Source organism: Pantherophis guttatus, chromosome 1, assembly GCF_059756535.1.
Source record: "Pantherophis guttatus breed Tessera chromosome 1, ASM5975653v1, whole genome shotgun sequence".
In the NCBI taxonomy this organism is placed as follows: domain Eukaryota; kingdom Metazoa; phylum Chordata; class Lepidosauria; order Squamata; family Colubridae; genus Pantherophis; species Pantherophis guttatus.
The window spans coordinates 104,872,527-104,883,997 of record NC_142063.1 but is presented as its reverse complement, the minus strand read 5'-3'; positions in this window follow the sequence as shown (position 1 = coordinate 104,883,997).

Sequence of the window (11,471 nt, the reverse complement as noted above, 5' to 3'; positions counted from 1 at the left end):
GGTGTGATATGCATTTTGACTGATGCCTTGATAAATGTTATATACGTTCATACAACAACTCTTTACATTAGAGTTATTCTAATTGCCATTGCTTGTTTTTTGGGTGTGATTTTAATTTTGTAAGCTGCCTTATGTTTTGACCCTAAAAGGCAAACTTGAAATATTTAAATAACATGAATAAACTTCCACAATTCTATTTGCCATGCTGGGGAGCATAAATCTGCCTCCCACTCTAGACAAATTAATGACTCTTGAATAGGATATGAAAGAAGAAAAGGAATTAAGAATAATGATAATCTTTATTATCAAATGACTATCCATCATGGACAGTATATAAAACAAGGGACGCCTAATACAGTGGGATATGGAGAACATCTCTACTGACATCATTGGATTATAATCTCTTGTTTTTGAACTGTGGGAACTGTAGGGATTAAAACCAATAGTGTGATTGATCATCTGGAAGGCAACCATTTTTTCTTGTTTCATGTGCAAATGTTTTGAATGAAAATCAATCTTTTGGGTTACTATATTACTAACTGCGTCACTTCTTATCTTAAGATTATACATTACAGCAAAATGTACATCTTTTATCATAGGATTTGAAGCTTTTGCTTGTTTCCCCTTACTTGGCCCTAAGTACCACATTGTCCAGGACAGTATGCTTTCTCTGAAGCCAGAAATGGAGCTCAGTTTAAGGAAATAAACATGGACTTAAAAGAAAATATTAAGTGTGATGAGGGGGAGGCAGAGGGAGATAAGGAATAGGTAGGCAGCCTAGTGCATGCTGGCATGAATTGTGCTCAGAGATGTATGCGAAAAGTCTTACTTATATTAAAAAGTATTTATCTTATTTATTTATTTAAAGGGACATGCCATCTTTAATTTTAAGAGGGTTCAGGAATCATATGAACACATTTATTTTTAGAAAATATAAAAGACATTAATATAAATATAAAAAGGCGAAAGCGACTGCCTGTGAAGGCTCCAGGATTGGGGCTGAAAGGCAAAAACAGAAGCAATATGCTCCATCCCATAATTGGGTAGACCAGGTTGACCTGACAAAAACACTTATAAAAGACATTGCAACCAGTGGTGGTTTTCAAATTTTTTTACTACCGACTCTGTGGGTGTGGGTTGGTGGGTGTGGCACAGCTTGGTGGGCTTGGCTTGGTTGGCATGGCAGGGGAAAGATACTGTAAAATCTCCATTCCCTCTCCAATCCAGGGGAAGGTTACTGCAAAATCCCAATTTCCTCCTGATCAGCTGGGACTTGGGAGGCAGAGAATAGATGGGGTGGGGTCAGTCAGAATTTTTACTACTGGTTCTCCGAACTACTCAAAATTTCTGCTACCAGTTCTCCAGAATTGGTCAGAACCTCCTGAAACTTATCTCTGATTGCAATCCAGTATTTGGTTTTGAAGTATACCCTCTTGTTCAGAAACAACACAAGATAATTAGGGGGTAGAAAGCATCTTTAGTTTGAGAGGGTGCCGGGGAACAACCACATCAATCTATCTTTTGCAAAGTTGCTCATTCATTTGCTCAGTCATTTGTGAGCAAGGAAGCCACTATCAACCAGAACATGATCTCAAAATGCCAGCTGTTTTCCTCATCTTAACAATTTATGTAGCTTGATTTGAACGATAAAGTCAATGCTGCCTTGTTGTCTAGAAGTATGGAATGGTACAGTAAAATAATCAGTGATTGCTATGTGATTCCAATTAGGAAACATCGCCCAACTTTGTTGGAAAATAGGAACTACAGTAAGGAGGTACATGCTAACACATATGGTGGGACTGCCTCCTGAACCTACCATTTTGGGAAAAGCTTTTAAACCAAGAAAAATTGCCAATTATAAACTGTAAAGGATCTTCCCAGCCATTCTCTGTATCTATATTTTTTCAAATAACCCTACTTACAAAGATAAATAACTCCTTTATAATCTAATAACAACAGCTAAAGTTTATATGGCACTGGCACAGGAAGTTCTTCCAGCAATTATTAGTTTACAACAGTTCCAGCAGGAATATGTTTACTAGGTGAAAACTCACATACCAGATTAGAGATGTAAGAGAATAGAGAATGAAGCTGATTTATTTCTCTCCTCACTTCTCTTAACTTTTTGTGCAGGATGAATCTGCTTGAATCTATTTGAACTCTTTTAATATTTGTCAATGCAATTACTTCAGTAATCTGTTTTCTGTCTAACAAGCTTCAATTGTTATGCACCTTGGTTATGAAGGTTCAGAGTCCAAAATCCTTGACTGATTATTTGTTACCATCCTTTAATTATATTTGTTGCCATGGGAGGGGTAATTGTTTTCCATACACAGACAAACATTTGCATATGTGTACCTTTGATTAGATGTATTCAGTACACTAATTGATTCTGACATCATCTCTTGCTGCTAGCGTGGCCACCTTATTAAATCAACGAGCAAGTCAATCTCTTTAAATATGCAACCCTAGTAAGAGGTGATGCAACCGCTGTGAATTCTGCCTCTTCGCTGGCAGCTTCATCCAGCTTCCTAGTCTACTTGCAACAGACAAAAGCTAGTGTTTTGTACACTACAGGAAATGGAGTATGAATTAAGAGCTACTGAAGGAAAACAAGTTGGGTGTGAGGCTGTGAGCAATGCTTTTATGTCAGGGACAAGCATTCTGGTATCCATTTGGAGCAACTCACATCAGCCCAAACACCATGACCAATAACAAAGAGTTGGAGACATTTTAGTCCAAAATAACTTAAAACTTTTGTTTGTTTATCCCAAAGGTGCTTTTTTTTAAAGAGGCAACTGGACTTCCTGATTTTTCTTTGAAGACGTTTCGCTTCTCTTCCAAGAAGCTCCTTCAGCTTTTGTTTGTTCATTTATTCATGAAATTTATATAGCTGTCCATCTCAAGAAAAGTAATTCTGGGTGGTGGTGTTTTTTTTAAATAAAAATTAAAAAAAATAACCAATGTAGCAAACCAGTCCTCTGTGCTTATCCTGCTTTGGCCATTCATGCACCCCCTACTCACACTTTGCAACCCGCACTGTACCTTTACATATCCTCCCCTGTCCAGCAGTTGCCACTTACCTGCTGCTAGCTTTGAACTTCCCACTGACTTCCCTACTGACTTTCTACCCACAAGTTTAGTAATTGGAGAACCTGGGAAGGAAGGAAGGAAGGAAGGAAGGAAGGAAGGAAGGAAGGAAGGAAGGAAGGAAGGAAGGAAGGAAAGGAAGGAAGATTTCTGATGCTTCCTGCCAGCTTCCCTAAAGGAAATACAGTGGGGAAGCCAGGATGAAGTTAAAAAAATATCTCCCACTTTGACTGTGTTTTTTTTTTTTTGCCCACCAATTTTCTGTTTAGATAAGGAAATATCTCTGAAATGGTGACACAACAGGACATGGGTTGTCTAATGATTTTTGAAATCCACATTACCCTTAAATTTATTGTACCGCAAATATCCATGCCACCCAAATCTTAGGTGGTTTGTCTAACTGCAAAAGCATCCTGTTCCTCCTTCTTGCCTTCAAAAGTTGTTGGATGCTCCATTACTATATTACTATATTACTATGCTATAGGGTCTCTGGCTTGAACAGTGGGTTGGACTAGAAGATCTCCAAGTTCCTTTCCAACTCTGTTATTCTTTATTCTGTGTTGTCAGCAATACCCATTCTTTCATCCAAACCATACAGCAAGCTGCAAAATACAATTTCACATGAGATGAACCCAATCCTCTTTTTTCCTTTGCATCTTGTAACACCTTATATTTAACTTGTGGCTTTTTCCCCAGCACACAAATTTAGAGATATCCTTCTACCACTGCTTAAACAGTGCATCGGTTGTCAAAACAGATATTGTTTAAAAGAAAAACTTAATTATAGGCAAGACATTCATTTTTATCACAGAAATTTTCTTCCATCTTAACATATCTTTTAAAATTTCATTCCACATCTTAACATAGTGGTTTTTAAATAATATATAATTCATATTTATCATAATGACATCCAGATATTTCTCTTCTTCTCAATCTGAAAACCTGTTTTATTTATCATTTCAGTTTGCTCTTCTGTTTTCACATTTTGTCTTTTCTTTATTAATCATGAGACATACTAATGGACCAAATTCTTTTAATTTATTCATTAATATTTCAATTCATTTTAAAAGATCTTCCAGAACCATCACCTAGTCATCTGTGAAAACTCTGAACTTACACATTTCTTTTTTAATTTTCATTCCCGTATCCTCTAATTTTGTCTTCTCTCTTCAATATTTCAAAGACCAAAATAAGCAAGAGAGGAGATGGTGGACATCCCTGTCTTATTCCTTTTTGTATCTTATGTTAGAGTATCATTATTATTAATGATCATCATCATTAACAAAACTTATACTTTTTGTGAAATACAAATTGATCTTATCCATTTTATAAAGTTCTCTCCAAAATTCTTATGTTCCAAAACCTTAAACAAGAAAGCACAGTTCAAATTGTCAGTGACCTTCTCTAAATCTAAGAAGATTAAATGAGACTTGTTTTTCATTACATTGTTCCAGGGGTGAAATCCAGCAGGTTCTAACAGGTTCTTGAGAACCAGTAGCAGAAATTTTGAGTAGTTTGGAGAACCAGCAAATATCACTTCTGGCTTGCCCCAGAGTGAGGTGGGAATGGAGATTTTGTAGTATCCTTCCCCTGCCACGGGCACCAAGCCATACCACAGAACTGGTAGTAAAAAAAATTGGATTTCACCACTGCATTGTTCCAAATATTCCAGAATATCTAACATATTTCTAACATTGTCATTTGAACGCCGTTCACGTTAAAAAAAAACCCACCACATTGATCTTTATGAATAAATTCTTATAAAAGTATTTTCACTCTATTAGCTAAAATTGTTGTGAGCAATGCCTAATCATGATTCAGTAATGCTATTGGCCTGTTGGTTCTCGACAAAGTCAAATCTTGTCCTTCTTCTGGTATTAATGCTATAGTGTCTCTTTCCAACTCTCAGGTGTTTTTCCTCCCTGAAGGATAGAGTTCATCATGTTTTGTAAAGGTTGTAAAAGTTCATTTCAAAGCATTTATAATAAAAAACCTGATAATCCATCTAGTCGAGGCACCTTTCCTAGTTTAATCTTTTTTTTGTAGCTTCAGAAATTTCTTTTATTGTTATAGATCCATTCATAATCTGACTCTGTTCCCCTCTGTAATCCTCGGTAAATTTTGTTTTTTTTTAAAGATATTCATCTATTTTCTCTAGTGTACATGAAGATTTCGGAGATTTAGAAGGGCGAGTGAAACCATTATTCAGATTATCATTTAAAAAAATCTTCTCCAATGTAGCTAATTCTTGAATAGACATGGGATATTGCCTCTTAAAAGGAATTTGGGGCCCCAGCTTCAAGTTGATGGTAGATGAAGAGGCAATGGAGGTTTTTTTTTTTTTTTTTTTTTGCTGTTGTTTAAAAATGGATTTGGAGCTGTACAGGACAGAAAGAAGGAAAAAAGTGGGAATCTTACGAACAAACATTTTTGAGATAGAAGAGAAATTGTTCCTTCCTCCCAATGAGTGTCTGAATTTTGGTTTCTTCCATCAATGACCAGCACAATGGGAATACAATATGTAAGGAAGCTGTGATATAAATGGCAATAATTTTGTATGAACAGATATTGTCAGTTGCAGCGCAGCATCAAATGCTTGTTTGTCAGACTTTTCACAAGCATAGTTTCTCTAACAACTGTTCAAATCTGCAGTTTTAATCTTTGCATGGTGGTCTCATCTATGAAATTAACTATGGCAGCCAACTCTACAAAAGCCGAGAGTTATATTTCAGAACTTGAGGCAGTACAAAGAGTAACAAGGAAAATAAGACACACTTGCCTGTTCTTGGCTCCCTGGGCTTTTCTTAATTGTCTGATTCCCCACTTATCCTCCGCCAAGTTCCTGAGAAAACCACCTGCAAAGTTTCCTAAAGATGAGATTTTGGAGCATTTGAGAGATTTGCTTTGTGGGCCATTTTTAAGGAAATCACCATAGTTGCTGTGAATCAGCTGTTGTTAAGCAAACCCATTGTTTGCTATGGGGCCTTTAAGTCAGCAAAAATGTAAATCATGGTCGGGGACAGGAGGATGGGCCAAACAGTCGTAAATGCAGGCCAGTTGCTGAGTGTCCAAAATGCAGTCATGTGACAGCAGGGCGGGAGGGTATGGCCACCAGACCTTTGAAAGAGGGTCATAAGTACTTTTGAAGATTTGTTGTAACTTCACATGGTAAGACAAGGACTACCTGCATGTAAATGAACATCAGATGAAAGGATTGAGGTTTTGAGGCAAGTAATTGAAGGAAACCAGGCCTGTTTTACCTCATCCCTCTCTGCTCTATAACAGGGGTGTTAAATTCAAGGCCCGCAGGCAGGATCCAGCCTGTGGGGTGCTTAGATCTGGCCTGGAAACAGCAAAGGACTGGGCCACGGTGCCTCTGCCAGCAAAAATGGAGCTTGGGGGCTGCGTGGGGCCCCCCTGCATCCCATGTTCAGCCACGATGGCCTCCTGCAGCCCTCTGCAGAAAAAAATGGAGCTCAGGGGCCACATGTGCCCCATTTTTGCTGACAGAGGGCTATCAAAACAAACTAAAATCAAAACAAAAGGAGAAATGTTTTCCCTTTTGCATTTGAGCATACAAGAAGGGACACAAAAGGAGAAAGGGAAAGAAGAAAGAAAAAGAAAAAGAAGGAAAGATGGGAAGAGAGCAAGGAAGAAAATGTAAGGGGGAAAGAAGAAGGAAAGAGAAGGAAGAGGGAAGGAAAAAGAAGAGAAGGAAGGAAGGAAGGAAGGAAGGAAGGAAGGAAGGAAGGAAGGAAGGAAGGAAGGTTATAATGAGAGTGTGGGAGGGTCTCAGGCAAGTCCTGCCTTAGCACATGGCCACCACAGGTGCCCCGACACAAGTCTCATGTCATGCCCGCCAGGGCCACCCAGCCCTCCAAGGTCAAACACAACCCTGATGTGGCCCTCAATGAAATCGAGTTTGACATCCCTGCTCTATAAGCTTCATTTCTTGGTGGAGGCATAGAAAGAAAGATGATAATTAAGCATGATTTTTTTTGTAAGTAAAACGTCTTACAGGGTTCCCAGTTGTGTCAAGTCTGAGCATGTGCCTTTTAGATAGTTGCAAGCAATGATTAATTTATGAAGAACAAACTGAGGAGCAGCATTCCATCACCTTCAGTCCATATGGCATTGTAACTACAGTTTCACTACACTGCTAGCATTACTTCCTTCATAACAAGATAGTAATGTGAACAGTCTTGTTACATAGTGGAGAGTTACTGGAATAATTCCAAGACCAGACACCACCTAAAAAGATCAACTTTGGCTCTGAACGAAGCACGACCTTGGAAGTCTCCTCTCATGAACTCCCACATGTTCATTTCTGGCCTCCTGGGAGGAGAGCAGATCCCAAAAACTGACCTTGCCTCATGAGGTAAGCCAGAGTGGAGAGGAAAGGATATTCTTCACTGTGACACATTGATCAGAATACATGCCAAATTAGATGCCAGGATGTTGCAATAAAGTGTTTGAGAAACAACACTCTTGTGCCTAAAAATGATACTATAGACTCCAAAAGTCTGAGTCTTTTCAATCCATCCAAACTGATCTCTTCCATCACACAAATAGCATGTTGTTCATGTCCTTTCAACATAGTTCTCTTGGGATATGCTTGGTTTGTTTTCCAGTAGGTAATATCCTCATGACTCACTTTAGCCTTTCAGGAGCTGTGGGATTTGAGAGGAGGTGGAGAAGAGGACTATATACACAATAGACCATTCTATGTTCTACCAAGCCACAGGCATGAGTCTTTGGAATTAAATGGCCTAATGGTTCAGTGGAATGTTCATGAGGGCTTTCCAGGACCAAAGGCTTGCAACATACAAAGAGAAGATCAAATACTTCATATGAAAGAAAAAAAAAAGAGGCCACTGTAGATTATAAGGAAATAGTTTACAAGAATGGGCATATTTGTATGAATGGAATCTCCTAATTCCAAGACAGCATGACTCTGATTGCTATTTGGGGGAAGCAATAATAGAAGGTTTTTGCTTTCATGGTCAGAAAGAAAGTCTTTCAAAAAATATCTGATTGGCTATTGTGAATAAAAGATATTGAATGAGATGATCCAGTAGGGCTTATTTTATTCTAGCTAAGTACAGGTAGCCTTCATGCAGCCCTGTTTTTGTCTATTAGCATGAATGACCACCCTTCCTTTACATACAAAGAAAGAACAAATATACCTTTGGAGATACCACTGGATCAACACTACAGGTTTTCCCTGACAATAACTAAAAATCATGCCACCACCACAATATTGGAATTTTGAAAACTGGTTTTAGATGAATTAATGTATGTAGTGAATTATTCTAATTAGCAGAATAGTTGGTAAATAGAAGAGTGAATAACAGTAATATACACTGCTCAAAAAAATAAAGGGAACACAAGCAGAAGACATCCGAGATCTGAATGAATGAAATAGCCTCATTAAATACTTTGTTCGTTACATACAGTAGTTTTGTGTTCCCTTTAGTTGTTTGAGCAGGGTATAAACTACTGTATGTAAAGAACAAAGTATTTAATAAGGCTATTTCATTCATTCAGATCTCAGATGTCTTCTGCTTGTGTTCCTTTTATTTTTTTGAGCAGTATATTTGTCCAAATTCATTTTAGTTATCTATCTTTCTAGCTCTTTTTTAAAATAAAGTCCAGCTTGGAAAAAAATTGCCTCTGCAGTGACATATCTAATTTTTCATACAATATATTCAAATGGTGTCCTTTTAAACTATGCAGTTTGATTGGTTTTGGCTTGCAATTTTGTGTTAACTCGACTATAATTGTGGAAGTTACAGTTTAGCATGTTGGGCAAATTCAGTCAACTGTGATTTGTTCCAAAATCATGTACAATATGCTACTTCAACCCCAATCCGAGGCCAAATTATGTGAATTGCTTAATTAAAATAAACTACAAATATGTTTCAGTTAGAAACTGGAGATAGGGAATAAATTTCCCATCTCTCACCCTGTACTAATCCAGATCACTGCGCTACATTCTATTATTTATATCAGAAGAATAATTTCTATTGCTGCAGAGGGGAAGTTTTTCAGGCCAATTGCAAATGCTGGGATTCCAATTCAGATCAGCACCATGCCAGAATTATGGTGGTGGTCAAAAATTAAAGCATTTTTCCCCTTAAAGTTTTGACCTGGTTTGGTTTTCCCATACCTGCTATGTACAGTCTATATACATTGCTAATACTTCTATAAATTTATATTGCAAATGAAGAGGAGATTTTTTTTTTTTTAAAAAAGAAATGCTTTATGGTTTTATTGTTTTTGCAAGCCACTGTTAGTTGCATTCCAAGCCATACAAATCTTATAAATTAAAGATCCCTAGAACACTGTAATTATATTTAGAAAATATTTGTATAGAAATAAGAAATAGAACATGTATAAAAGGAAGTGTTGGTATTTAAGCTTTAGGTTTGCTTAGCCAAACTAACTTTATTTATTTATTTATTTATTTATTTATTTATTTATTTATTTATTTATTTATTTATTTATTTATTGGTTCGATTTATATGCCGCCCTTCTCCGGAGACTCAGGGCGGCTTACAATGCATTAAGCAATAGCCTTCATACTTTTGTATATACCTGCTTAGTAGGACTTTCGCCCCCCCCCCCCAAGCTGTGTTCTTCTTTATACAAAGTCAGCTTATTGCCCCCCCAATCTGGGTCCTCATTTTACCTACCTTGAAAGGATGGAAGGCTGTCAACCTTGAGCTTGGTGAAATTTGAACTTGCAGTAATTGCAGGCAGTAGCAGCTGGTGCTACTTAATAGCACTTTAGTCTGCTGCGCCACCAAGGCTTCTTAAACAACAATGACACAACAGCTAAAATCCCTTTTGTCAAAAGAATCCCCCATACCCAAGTGTATCACCAAATTGATTTTCAGATTTATACACTTTGCCAAGGGATAATTTCTGGTTCCCTGTGTGAATTGCCCCTAGCAACACCGCTGAAGCTCACATGCTGCAAAAAATATCCAATGGTCCACTTTTCTAGCACTAAGCCATACATATTGTAATTGCAATTCAGAATTGTAGATGTATTCATAGCTGGGGGCTGTTGATACAAACTATATGTAAGGTGACTATTGGTGGTGGCTGGAAACATGACACTTCAACTAAAGTTCCGCTGAGGATGCTACCTAGCCTGGTGATGAAATGTTCAGAAGCCAAACAGCAAGCTTGGAGAATAAACCAACACCACCAAGTGCCACCCAAGTGACAAATGTTTTCCATCATCTCAAATTCAAGGCCACTATTACTAACTGAACCCTTGCTTAACCTTTGCTACTAAAGACCACTCCTCTAAATCGGAAGCAAGTCCTGCACTTTTTGGATAGAAGCCTGTTTCCTTTTTCCTCAATCAGCTACATCTGGGCCTAATCTGAGGCCATCATCTCAAAAGACCTCTGACACATCAGCCACGAGGAAGCATTCTTGCAGCTTGAGTTGCACCAGTTCATCAGTTGCACAAAGGATGCTATGGCCTTTGTTTATTTATAAAATAAGGGATTTAGTGTCTAGATTTCTTAGATCTAAATTCCACAAATGAGAAACATTCATTATGAAGACTAATTGTACTGTTTAAAGAGCACAGAAGCAAGACTTCATGATACGTTCAACTCTCTTGGAAAGCAGCTGGGTAATGTCTTACAAACTAGTCAGCTGAATAGCTTCAGTTCCACAGATGGTCTACTTGGCTTCCCACAGACATTGGCTGGAGCTAGTTCAGGACTATAGCAAAGTACAAGTAACTATGTAGCACACAAGACATTCAATACAACAGTTTTATGGGCTGTGGACCTAGAGCTATATATTTTAAATGCTGTAAAGGTGACATCAAGGCTGAAAATTTAAAAAAATAACTAGAACTCGAGATAAGGATTCATTTGGAGGATATTTGTTTCCTTGGATGCCAGAAAAGAAACCTTAAACAAGAAAGTGGTGAGGTAGATGCAGAATCATGAATCTCACTCATGCAAATGATGCCTGGGATCTACTACCTAGTTTTAATGTTCTGCAGAACAGACATTGACATTCTCACAAGGTCTAATCTAAAAATATTCCCAGACACAGCAAATCCCAAACTTGGCAAGTTCATTTTATTCACATCTAAAATGTATGGGTTAGTTGGAAAAGTTTTGCAATTTGCAGGATTGCATTACGTATGGGATTTTGTCACTGTGTGCGAACTATTGCCTTGTGGTTGATATGTTTGAACTTCAAGAATCAAGATGTGTTAATCAAGAATGAAAACGTGTTATCTTAGGGGGGTGGGGGGGATGCTGCCTTATATATCAAGGGCTAGCTAAAAGAACTCAATGAACTTTAGGAAGCTGTATCAACAAGCTCTAGTGGATATTATTTTA